General features: G+C 41.6%; 1 protein-coding gene across 4 annotated transcripts in view; it reads left to right on the plus strand.

Moving 5' to 3' along the window:
* Positions 1 to 12,557, plus strand: part of EXT2 (exostosin glycosyltransferase 2) — a 133,226-nt gene that overhangs the window by 80,514 nt on the left and 40,155 nt on the right. The window lies entirely within an intron of this gene.

Consider the following 12,557-nt stretch of genomic DNA (forward strand, 5'->3'; position numbering starts at 1 on the left):
TTTGCCTTGCATGACATTCACATTTTCAGAGAATTTGTTACTTATTTTGTAAGATGTCTCTTGACATCTCTTGATTTGGGTTTGTCTGATGCTTTTGTATCAACTTCTGCATTCAATTTAAAATTGTTGAAATTCAAATTATGCCTTTTTGACTGGAATATCACAAAAATAATATGTTCTCAATGCATCATGTTGGAGGACACATAATGTCAATTTGTCCTATGACTCGTGATGTAACTTCAGTCACAGGTTTTGGCTGGATTTCTCCAATGTAAAGTTACTGTTTTTGTTCTTAATGTGTCTTGTGGGGAAATGCTTTGAGACCATGTAAATACCCTGCTGCTTCTCAAACTTTGCCTGGCTGGTTGTAGCCTCCACCAGTGATTTCTCACCTGAATCAGTTGTTGTAATGGTTGCTAAATGGTGATTCTGTCATTCCCATTCTCTATCTGCTTTTGAGAGTGATTATTTTATCTTTGACCTGAGAGTTCATGTCTTTAATCAGTTTTGGAAAATTCTCCATTGTTTTCTCTTTGAATATTATCTATCTGTCATTTTCACAAATCTTTCCTTTTCCTGTTAAATGTATGTCAGATCTCCTTCATCCTGTTGTTATGTCTCTCAGGTATTTTTTCCTTCACGTTTTCCACATTTTTATCTTTCTGCAACTGCACGCTTGATAATTTTTTCATATCAGTTTTGCTGTTCTCTTTAGCTGTGACCGATTTCTTTTTCACCCATCCATTGAGATTTAAATTTCAGTGGTTATTTTTAGAAACTATTTAATTATTTTTCAAATCTGTCTGCCTGGTCTTTTTTTCATAGTGTCTTTTTTAAAACTGTGTTTTAAATTCATTCTTTTATAATTATTTGAGATACTTTGTCTTTTCCTATTATCTAATTTTTAAATTTCTTGTAAGGTCTACTCCTGTCATTTGTCTACTGCCTGTCACTCTTGTTGCATTGATTCCTTATATGTTTTATAATTTTGGGATGTGAGTTCATCTTCAGTAAGCTTTCTGTGGTAATCGTTGCCAACTGGGCGAGGGGTATTACTCCAGAGGGTCTGTTTGTTCTTGTTTGTTTGTTTTGGCTTCTGCTGGGTGTTCCAAAGTTATCCTGGAGATAAATCACTTTTTAACATTAATTTCTCAGTATGAGGTTTCCATACTCCAGACGTAGATTTTGTTTAAATCCCAAGCCTGTATGAGGGCTAGTCTCTGTTGGAAGCACCCCAACCCAAACTTAGGTTGAAAAAGATAAATGTATTTTATTACCTGCATCTACGAGGGGATGACGTTCTGGACCACCTTTTCATGGAAGGATTCTGCCTTTGTGTGTATGTCCCACTTCTGGTTCCCTCACTTCCTGTGGCCAAAGCCGTTGTCCCTCTTCCGACATGGATGTCAAACCTGTGTGTCACTAAGCCCAAACTACCTTTGCCCTCCTCAGGGTTCCATAGTGCCAACCCTCCTGTGCGTTCAGCTCTCAATTGCGGTTTCTCTTCATTTTTGGTGCCTGGGACTTCCCATTTCCCCTGGCCTCAGCGATATATTTCAAATGAGTTTTGTTATATTTTATCCTACGTTTCTGTGTCTTGTATAGCAAGAAACGTCCTCTGTTTCACCTCCCAAATGTGTTGAATTCTTGTCCACTGTTACCTCCTTGCCTGTTCTTTTTGCCCTTGTCGGCTCATGCCTTTCCTTTTTCCAGGAGGAAGCAGAGATAAAACAGAGTAGACAAAGCATATGCCTTACTGGAATTCCAGAGAAGTTAAGAATTAAGAAATGACTACATTTTAGAGGTTGTTCTTTCCACGTTGTATCAACTTTAATGGTAGTGTTAGACTCCTGTCAGCTCAAAACCACACAAAAGCTTTGGTTTTCTTGGTCATACCCTTGTTGGTGTTTTGTGCTTAGATGCCATAAGCTGTAACTTAATCTTTTTCAAGAGTTTCTGTTTACCAAGCCGGTGAAGTCTTCCTCTGTACCGTAGTGGCCAGCAAACATTTTTATGCCTGGGTGAGAGAATGAACCTCTCTTTCTAACTACCAGAGTAGTTCAATGACAGGATAGTTAGATGAAATCATAAATTTGTGTTCCCTCTTGTGAGAAGTGGTAGTTTTAGCACCATTGACATTCTTGAACACTTTGGATTATAGATCAGCCTTATTTATTTGAATCAAATCACTGGTTTTTTCATTAAAGGATAACTTTTAAGAGTTTTCAGTATGCTTACTAAGTAACAGATCCAGGGATGATGATTATGTGTTTAAAGACTATGTTCTAAAAATAATCCAAATCTTTTGAACTATCAAGCAGCTGAACTGTTCTTTTTAATATATCGAATAAAATAAAGCAATAAAATCATTGATGTGTTATTTTTGCCCCTACTTTATTGTATTCACCCACTTAATTGATTAGCAGTATCTTAAACTATCTTACCATGGATATATTTAGTGAAATTTATTACTTGCAGACTTGTACAACTCATGAATTATTAAAAGCATCAGCATATGGAACCCACTCTTTCCTCATTCCAAATTCTTTTAATATGGCTTACGTTGAGCCATTTAACTGGCTTCTCTCCATCCCACTGATGGAAGCTGCAGCCAGACGAGGGTTCTTCTAAATGATTGGCTTCCTTTCCAAGCAAGAGGAAGATGAAATGTCAACTTTTTCCTCTACTACCTGAAAAGCAATCAGTGGCAACCCTTCCTGCTCTTCTTGACAGTAGTTTGGCTTTACAGAAGAGGGTGGGCATTTAGCCAAATGTACATTTCAGTGCTATATAAAGGAAAAATTTAAGTAGCTGAAACTCAGATAATAGGTGGAATTTTCAGAGAGGCATGCAGATGGGTTTAACCTGTGAGTCTTCAGTAAGCTAACAATAGCTCAGAAATTCCTGAACTGCACGTTTTAATCCCTTCTTTCCTGGTGATGAGCCGAGTGACTTGAGGTTACTGACAGAATCTCTCTCTTGCAGCAGTTTGCTCATCTGTAGGGACTGGGTTTAGGGATAATAACAGCTTCAGAAGAATAGTGCAGCATAGTGACTCATTACCAATAACTAATCAAGACCACTGAAAAGGACATTTTGGAATCATACCTTGGGGTTCAAGACCATTTTATTAACTTGACCTTGTGCTTTGAAATTTGTTATCCTTATCTGTGAAATGGGGCTTTTACTTACTTCACAAGATTATTATGAGATCTTAATGCTTTGTCACGTGGAAACAAACTTAGAATTCGATAGGACTCTGGTGGGGAAAATTGAAATTCACAGGACAGTGGTTTTTGTTTTTGTTTCTGTATGCAGATAGGCTCCATTATGTATTTTCCATTGCTCAATACTTAAAACCCTAAGAGTTAACATTCTGTGAGCTCCATTCTTACAGATAAAGAAAGTGTGACTTACTTAAGATCCACCTCCCCATCATTCTATCTTAGAAAAGAGGAAGTGGAGTCTGAAGAAGATTCTCAGTCCATCATTCCGTCTATTATAAGATATCGCCATATTTTCACAAGTGTTTTTATCTTGCACACAAACTTGGCACCCCACTTAAATAGGAAACACAACAGCAAAGAGTTAGATTGACAGTGTGAATAGGGAAAGACTTCTGTCCCTGGCTTTATGATGGATTAGACATGCTAAATGACCTTCCCAACTAAACAGCTAGGATACTGAATGAAGTATTACAAAACAGTTTTAGCCTGTTGCTAAGCTGGCAGGAAAGTGAGATATTTGTTGACTCACTAAACAGAGTGAAACTAGGTCCCCTGGTAAGTGAGTAAGAACCAGAGGCAGCTTTTGCTGTGGAGAGTTTCGCAGTTTGATGACCCGGAGCTTCTGCTGTGGAGAGTGGGACAAGGGAGCAGGCTGGAAAGCCTGTGGTCTCTGCCTGTTGGGGAATCTAAAAAGAGCGTCCTAGAGAAGCCAGGAAACTAAACCGCTATATTTTCAGTGAAAGGGTAAAGAGAAGTGGGTCTGTGGATCTTGCTGCTGAGAACTACAGTTACAAGCCACCTTCACATGGTTTCTGGTCCAAATTCATACAATAGGTGTGGTCCAAGGAAACCTTCAGAGCATTTCATTAGAAGTGGCCCTGAATTGATAGGCAGCAGCAGAAGTAGACACAGACCCTCTCTTGAGTAATTTGTCTTCAATCTGGGTCTCAAATAATTCTTACAAATTAAGTATCTAAGGAAAATGAGCAGCTCACAGTTAGAACCCACAAGACCATAGAGAAGTAAGGCAATATCATGAATGAGAACCAGCAGAAACACACCTTCAAGGACTTTGATTATTGGATTAGGTTGGATTATTAGATTCAAAAAAATTGTTCAGATGCAGCCCAAAGAGACAGGAAAATGAAGTGATGTGGAGAACGGAGGGACAAGGTCTAATCAGTTCCAGAAGAAGAGAGAGAGAGAGTGGAAAGAGGCCCTTTGAAAATGCAATAGCTGAGAACTTTCCAGAACTGTTGAATGACACCAGACCTCAGATTCAGGAAGACCTAGAAACTACAAGCAGGATCATCATAATGAAACTGAGGTACACCAAAGAAAAAGAGAAGACCTTAAACTTATCTAGAAGAAAAGGGCACACTAATGGTAGAAATTACTTGCCCCATGCTCCTGTGACCCTGAGTTATGTCTCTGGCTCGGTTTTTTTCGATGTCAGCGAGTCCCAGTGCCTGTTACCCTGGTACACCCAGATGTGGTTAGACCCATTCCAGGTCCACCATATAGAAAACGTATTTATGAACGAATTAGTCTAAGTAAATTAAAGGAATTCTAAGCTGATAATTTACTCTCTCCCTTAGTTAAGTCTGTAGCACGAAGGGGATTTCTAGTCTTTGATTTTCTTCATCTTTCATGTGTCTGTTTAATGGGAAGTCAGTGAAATCTAGCCATCAGTGTTATCCTTGTTTTTGTGAACAATCCGTTCTTTTTTGTGGGTGGAATGAATTAAAGATATAACACAACGAGTAGACTTCAGACTTGTTGCGAATCTTTTCTCCCTTGATCTAAGAGAGCCTGCTTGAAGACGGGCCTTGGGTCTGCGTGCTTCTCCAGTTTCCTAAGGCAGTGCATGCCCAGTGGAGGGTGTGCTGCCAGTAGTTAGGGCTGTAGAGGCTTAATGGTTAAGGTAACGTGGGCCACATTACTGATTGCCCTTTCAAATCTCCCAGTAACCATTAACATAAATATCATCTCACCATTTTGGACAGAGGACACCACCCTTATGCACGTTAGTAATATGATGCTAATGCTTAACCCTTTCCTGGCTTGGTTTGCTTCAGAGGCCCTGCCCCACATCCGTGGGTAGGGAGTCTGTTTGAACCTAGAGGAGAAATGGAAGGGTTAACTCCTTTCGGTTTTGCCCTTTGACCGCTTCAGGATGAGAGGCATGATGAAATACTTTTCAAAATCTTCAGTGGAAACACATCATGCATAATTGGAGCAAAAAAGAATAAATCAAAGCTTTTCCCCCCTTTTAGTCTGGTAATTCATAATTGAAAGCACATTGAGGAAGGGGCTGATAACTTCAAAACAAGCAGGAAACTGCCCTTTCTGTCAAGGTAGGGACAGGTAAGGCTTCTCCTTACCAGGGGCTCAAAAGCTTCTGTGTAACAAGCCTGTCCTCTCCTCCCTTCCTCTCTTCTCTGAATTCTCTCTTTTCTGCTCAGGCAGATACCTTCAGTTAAATCACATGTGGGTTCACTCCAGGATGCTTAGGGCTCTTCTTGTCACTTGAATTTATACGTGGTGACATTTAAAAAAATCTCTGATATGATGAGTAATAGGAATTAAATTTTGAACCATCCTTCGAGGTTGATTTCTTCAGTCTGGAATTTGGTTGGTTTAGGTTGAAAGAGCCCTTTAGTTGGTAATGGAATGTGGTTTTCCTCACTCCTGATTTTATAATCCTCGAGTAGTTCCAGCAAGAACATTTCAGGATGCTTAGCAAAGGCCATTTGCTTCCACCTTCCTCCGCTCTCTGTATGGTAGGTAACCTTGGCTAGCATGGTTTTGGTTAGGCTCATATAGGGCTGCCATGACCTTTTAACTAAAAAAAAAAAAGGCAAAATGAGATTGCAAGAAGGGTCCAGACAACTTTCTTTGTGTGAGATTGCCAAAGGCACACCTAGTTTGAGTTTGAATTTCTTTCTTGAAGGAGGAAACCCCTTTGCACTGGAAGTTGACTTTAGGCCCAGCCTCCCAGGGCCTTTCTTTCAGGCATCCTGAAACCCAAACCCACGACTTTCTCTCGCTGCTTAACCTGCTCACTGCTTGCTCATTCACCAGAGCTTTCCAGAATAAGCAATGTGAAAGAACTTTCCTAAAGCTGATACTGTGACCTGGCAGTTATCGTAGCTACTATGGATTACTTTTATGTGATTGCAATTTAACAATCTGGATTTCTTATTGAAGCTTCTATAATGAGTATCTGTTGTGGGAGTGAGAAGTGAAGTTTGGGAGGATGGGCGAGAGATGGACAAGGTATTTTGGCCAAATGCCAGAACTCCGTCAGAATGATACACACTTCTCCTCCCACCTTTGAGTGAACAGTTTTACTGGGTGGATTTGAAAGTGGTATTGGTAGCCAAGATTTGGATGGTGCAGCTGTAATAAGTGGGTTTCACCTCTTTTTCAGGTTGCCAGTGCTGGGTGCCTGGTTTCATGCCCTGTCTTACCACGATGGAGATCTCATCAGGCAACAGAGTTAATTGCCAGCATTGTTTGCCTTTTCCCTGGCAGAAGTCAGAGTCTTGAGTAAATTATGGAGGTTTAAATTTGCTTGATTTCCTGCAGAAAGTGGGGTCAAGAGGTCCCAGACTGTAGACACTCTCTTTGGTCAGCCAGCAGGGGGTCAGTTCTTAAAGGTATTTCAGAGGTGACTAAATGCTGTTTTTGAAACGTCCTTCTCCACTAAGTTTTTTTCTCTGGGGGTTCGTTTGTTGACCTTACCCCGTGGAGTGGAGTGTCTGTCTGAAGGCACGTACCCCAGTTAACGCTGCCTTTCTCCATGCTGTCACTGTGCCCCAAAGGCAAATGGGATTATGTTCGAGGAGGGAGAAGGCAGTTGGCACAGAAGCCTAGTTGCACATCAGCACTTCCCATTTCTGACCTTTTGAAATAGAACATAAAGGTAGCCATGTTCACTTAGCAGCAAAACAATACTCAGGAAAAGAAGGTTACGAAAGAACTCCACAGAAAGCTTGCCGTGTGACTTACAGAGCCTTCCCCTTTCGTGCTGTGGCTAGGCCTGCCTGGCCCGTCCCTCTCACGTCCGCTCTCCGTCCTTCGCGCCCTGTCTTGTGAGCGTGTGTTAGCAAGGCTGCTCGCTCGGGTGCTAGCACTCACCTGCTTGCCCTTGCCCACGACACAGCGGCCCCTCCTTATCTCCTCCAGGGAGGTCGAGGCCGCTGTGTAGACCTTTACGTTCCCACAGGACTGGACTACCTTGTGTGAGTACGGTTATTTTCTTGGGCCGACCTCCCCACCAGATGATGAGCATGTTGAGGGGGAAGGCCTGTGTTTGTCTCGGCATCTGTAAGACTCTTTCAGGCGAATAGTATGTGCTCAGGAAATGCAGACTGAGTAAATGAGCACCAGAAGCACGATTGGTAGGGATGATTGCTGAAGAATTGCTGATACCGGTGTTTTGTCAGGCAAGGAGGATACGAACGGGGAGAGCTGGACGTTTTTGTGTTTGGTTTAAACTGTAGTTCCTGGAGCTCTGTGCTGAGTGCTCATTGCTTTTGTGCTGGATCTCATTTTGTCATCATCCCCTTAGGAGACAGGTACCATCATGGTCCCCATTTTACAGATGAGGACATTAATACAGAAGTAGCTTTACGCATCACAAAACTAGTACATGGCAGGGCCTAAATTCAAACTCTCTTCTGTTAAATATTCCCATCCTGCCCTTCAGAATAGTTGGCACACTAAGATTCTAGGTAAGTGCTTTAAAATGAATGAACTCAGTTGGCAATGAACTCACCTGTTCACGTACATACAGAAAGAGGACAGAAAGAACATGACCTGGGTCATTTGGATTTAACTTACTCACTTTTAAACCAGGTTTTTATTGAGTAGTGCTAGGCGCTGGCTAGGTGCTAGCTGTTCGGACAGTTGTGGCTCTTGCTTTCATGGAACTTTCAAGATAAAATACAAAGATCAGGAAGGAAAAGAGGAAATTGTGAAAATAAAAACAGTCTATTTGGAGAGGAAGTAGAGGTAGAGAATCCAGATAAACTAGGACCTTAAATCATGATAAGGTCAACGTAGAGAGGAAGAAGGATTTCATTTAGACTTGTTGCTGGATTGCCACCCCACTTGTAGGAACCGTGGAAAGTAGAGCCCAGAGCAGTGATTACTCCCACAAGATCAGCCATTGGCTACCATTTATTGAATGTTTGTAGTGTGAGGTACTTTACATATGTCAACTGTTTACTTTTAGTAACAATCTCTGGTTGTTAAGAAATAATAATTAAGAAATGTTAATAATCAACATTATTAGAAATTGTTACTATCATTTTTATTTCTCATACCTGCTAAAGTAGTAGTATTATCACAATTACAGAAACTGAGGTGCAAGAGAGGTTTAGTACTTTGTCCAGGTCACACAGCTGGTAAGTGAAGGAGCCTGGATTCATGTTAAGGAGACATGATTCCCAAACTGACCCCGAACATGTCCACTCACTTTTTGAAGTCATTTGCCCCAACCCTGTCGGCATAGCCTACAGTAAAGCACCAAGCCTGTGTCCTAGTAAATAGCTGCTCAGCAGCTTCTGTGTTACGCCTGTGTTCATCTCAACATCTGTATTTTATGGGGAAATGTTGGTAAGATTTCAGACCTGGTTATGCTCCTTTGCCTGCTCTGTCTCCCCTTCATGCTGCCTTTTCTGCTTCCCCAATTTTCACGACCTATCTGGTATGCAAGTGAGTAGTGTGGAAAAACTGAGCACCAAGACAAGTTACTGTCTGTTTCCCACCCACCCATTCCTACCTCTCCTCCTCCCCTTCCGCAGTCATCCGCTTCCCGAATGGAGCTGGCAAACGGGATGAGAACAGATCGGTCATCTTGCCAAAGACTCTGGTTCCTTCTCCTGGCAGTGTCTTAAAATCAGAGCTGTGATGCCCTTCAGGGGGTGCCTCCGTTTAAATTCCAAGGGATTCGTTTTCCAAAACCAAGCTTCGCAGCTCTCAGGGAACTTTCCTCTCCTTTTAATGTCATACAGGCATTCAAGTGTGTTGGCATTCCCCACTTCTCCCCAAGAACAGACCCCATTTTGTTGGAGTTTTAATAGTTTTTCCTTCTGTGTTAGAGGTGTATTTACCTTTTTTAATTTATGTGTTTCCTTTGTGTCAGTGTTTATATTCGGTGTGTTTTAGTCCGCGTACCTTCTGAAATCATAGTGTTTGGGGCGGGCTCTTGCTTATTATATGGCCCACATGTGATTGTGAAGGGTAAAGAACTTCCAGCGTTTTTGTCTCAGAGAAGGGTTAGAAGTAATAAACTCTGGCGTTCCCCACAGCTCCAGTTTCCAGAGTATAAAATGATGATGCGTACCTCGGACTCAGAGTCAGAGGGCGTGAGGATGGGCCATGGGCCTCCACCATCCGGTGTTCAGAAGCCAGACCTTGAACATCATAACATCATTCATTCTTCCTTCCCTTCCTTTCTTCCTTTCTTTTTTTGACTGATAAAGCAAATTATTAGGCATCATTTACTATTTTTAACCCTACGGTTTGATCATCTGTAAAACAAGGATAACTGTATCTGGCCTGGGAGTTGTTGTAAGGCTCAGAAGAGATATTACATGTACAGCCTGGTGCCTGACACTTAGTAAGTGCTCAGTAAAGCTTTCACACACATTACAGTACCTCAAAAACTCTGTTTTTGTGTCTTTTTCATTTAAAGTGGTGTTTTCAAGCATAAGAGAGTACTGTGTTGGGAGGAGTAAATGGGTGGGCTGGGATGGTAATGGCGGAGAGAACGAGCACCTTCGGGATTAACTGACTGAAGCACAGGGCTACTTATTGACCTCGTTTCCGTAAAGGTCAAGAAGATATAAATAAGCTTTGAGGTAGAAAACTAAAAGGGGTTCCTACCAATGTGATGAGCTGCTAGGGTACCAGCGCTAAAATCTAGGTACGTTCCTGAGACTGCAACTTAAAGTCAAAGCGTGAGGTCATGGAAAAACAGAGTCAGCCTTTCTCATTGTGTCTCCTGGCTGTGAAATCTAATTATGGCCTGTTGTGGACATTTTGGCTTTAATATCCTGATTACATTAGGACTCCTGGAATCCCATTCAGTCTCTTTGAGTTCCCATCCCATGTGTATTCCATGTGTTTGTGTACATTTCCTGTCCCACACTGTTACATCTGGCAGACAGCTGCTGTCCTCTCCGTGGTGATGGGTGTCCATCAGTGATAAGGGTGAGGCTGGTGGGGGCCCTGGGACTACCAGAGGATGGGAGGGTGAGCGGCCAGAAGAGCAGTGGGACATTTCGTGTCCAGCCAGCTTCTGGAGAGACGAAGTCCGGTCCTGGCCTTTTCACGTAATAACATACAAACGTGCAGGTAGTTAATGCCACTGAAGTGTATACTTAAAAGTGGCTAGAATGCAGGTTTCATGTTATATTTTACCACAGTTTTAAAAAATTTACGTAATATACCCAAAACCATTTTCTGCTTTAAATGAGTAGTTTGTATATTATATGCATTGTATCTCAAAAAAGTTGTTTAAAAATATAAAAATGTTTTAACAATCTTATTATCAGTACAAAAATATTTTTGCTTGTATCACTGCATTGAAATTTACTTAATATTTTAATGGTAGCAAAGAAATGGAATTTCCTTCATGACTTTTTAAACCCGATTTTGAGAAAATTTCGAACTTAGAAGTTGCAAGAACGTACCGTGAACTCACGCCTAGAACTCATCGCCTGGATTTATGCATTTTATATATTCACACTCTTTATTCCCAGTGTCAGAAGTGATGTGCTTTGATAGGTTTTATTTTATTTTGCTTTTTGCCTTTTTTTTTTTTCAGATTCAGTGTGCGAATTACTTATTGGGCCCTTTCAATCTGAAAATTCATGTTTCTTCTATCTTATGTCCCAAGAATTTATTTAATTTCTTTGATAGTCTTGTTTCTTCTATATTCTGTTTTCTTTTTCAGGAACCTCCTATTAGGTGGATGTTGGACCTCTTGGATTTTGTCATCTTTTCTGAGCTGTTTTTCATCTTTACCTTTTTGTTCACTAGACTAGAATATGTTACCTTTTTCTTTTAATCCTGCTTTTTTTTTTTTTTTTAAGTTAAGCTATCCTATTTTTTATGTCCAAGAGTTCTTTCCTGTTCTTTGATAGATCTTTTTAAATAAAAAGTTTATTCTTATTTCATGGATGAAGAATTCTCTTCCTGAGGATATAATTTGTTGTTGATGTTGTTTTAATTTCCTTCTGCTGCTTCTGTTGTCTCTGTTTCGTCTGAGTTCCTGCTTTTCTATTTGTTTGTTTGGTTTCTGTCATTATGCTGACGATGTTCTTGAAATGACTGTGATTCTAGGATCTGTTCATGATTACCAGGGAAGCACTGAAAACCTGGTTGGAAAGCAGCTCTGGGTGTGAGGGCAAGCCTCCTGCCCGGAGGGCGTCACAGTCAGATGGCAGAGGGGCAAGCTAGCCACATGGCTGCCAGTGTTTGGGGACTTGGAGGGGAAGAAGTGGGCCACCCCAGAACAAGAATGAGATGACTGAGAAAACTGGGGTCATGCTGCCTCAGAAATGGCACTGTTGTTGACAAAGCAGGACAACTCATTTAAACCTAAGGACGCAAATAATTTGGCCATCCAAAATCGATCCAGCTGAGAGTTGCGCTAAAATCCAAACCAGGCCTTTCCTGAACACACCATTTTCCCACTCTTCTTACCTTCTGGAGGAAGGGTGGCTCATCATTCCCAGTATAGACTTTGCCCTGCATTTTCCTCTCTGCTGTGGCGATGTTTCCATGCCTAGAGCTTCAGTTCCCCGGAGAATAGACCTCCGTCCTGCAGGGGTGGACAAGAGGAGTTTTCTGGCTGACTGGCTGAATGAAGGGGAGGTTTGTAGATCTGGGTCTCTTTGCTCCTTATACATATTTTTAACCAGTCTTCCTGTTTTCAACCCTGCCCCTCCTCTTACCCCATAGGATTCTCGCTGAGCTTATTTCTGAGCCTTTGTGGGGTTCTGTGGTTTGGACTTGTTGGCTTTGTTGGCCCCCTCTGTGTGGTTACTTAGCTTTCTCCCTCATTCTCCCGCTCCCGCACTTCTCTGGTCCCTCCCAGTGTTTCTGAAGCCTGTCGATACTGCTCATCCACTGTGGTGTCTTCTCTCATTTCACTGGCATTGTCCATTTGTGTTTTGTATCTGCTGTCACTCGAGTGGGCTTGAGGAGAGAATGGAGATCAGTGTACGTGTTTAATCTGCTCTGTTTAACTAGAAATCTCTTCTCACTTACAAAAATTCTCTGCTCCTGTTTGAGTGGCCTTCACAGCTCAAG

Source organism: Mirounga leonina, unplaced genomic scaffold (assembly GCF_011800145.1).
Source record: "Mirounga leonina isolate KUSES-001 unplaced genomic scaffold, KU_Mleo_1.0 Mir_166, whole genome shotgun sequence".
NCBI lineage: Eukaryota > Metazoa > Chordata > Mammalia > Carnivora > Phocidae > Mirounga > Mirounga leonina.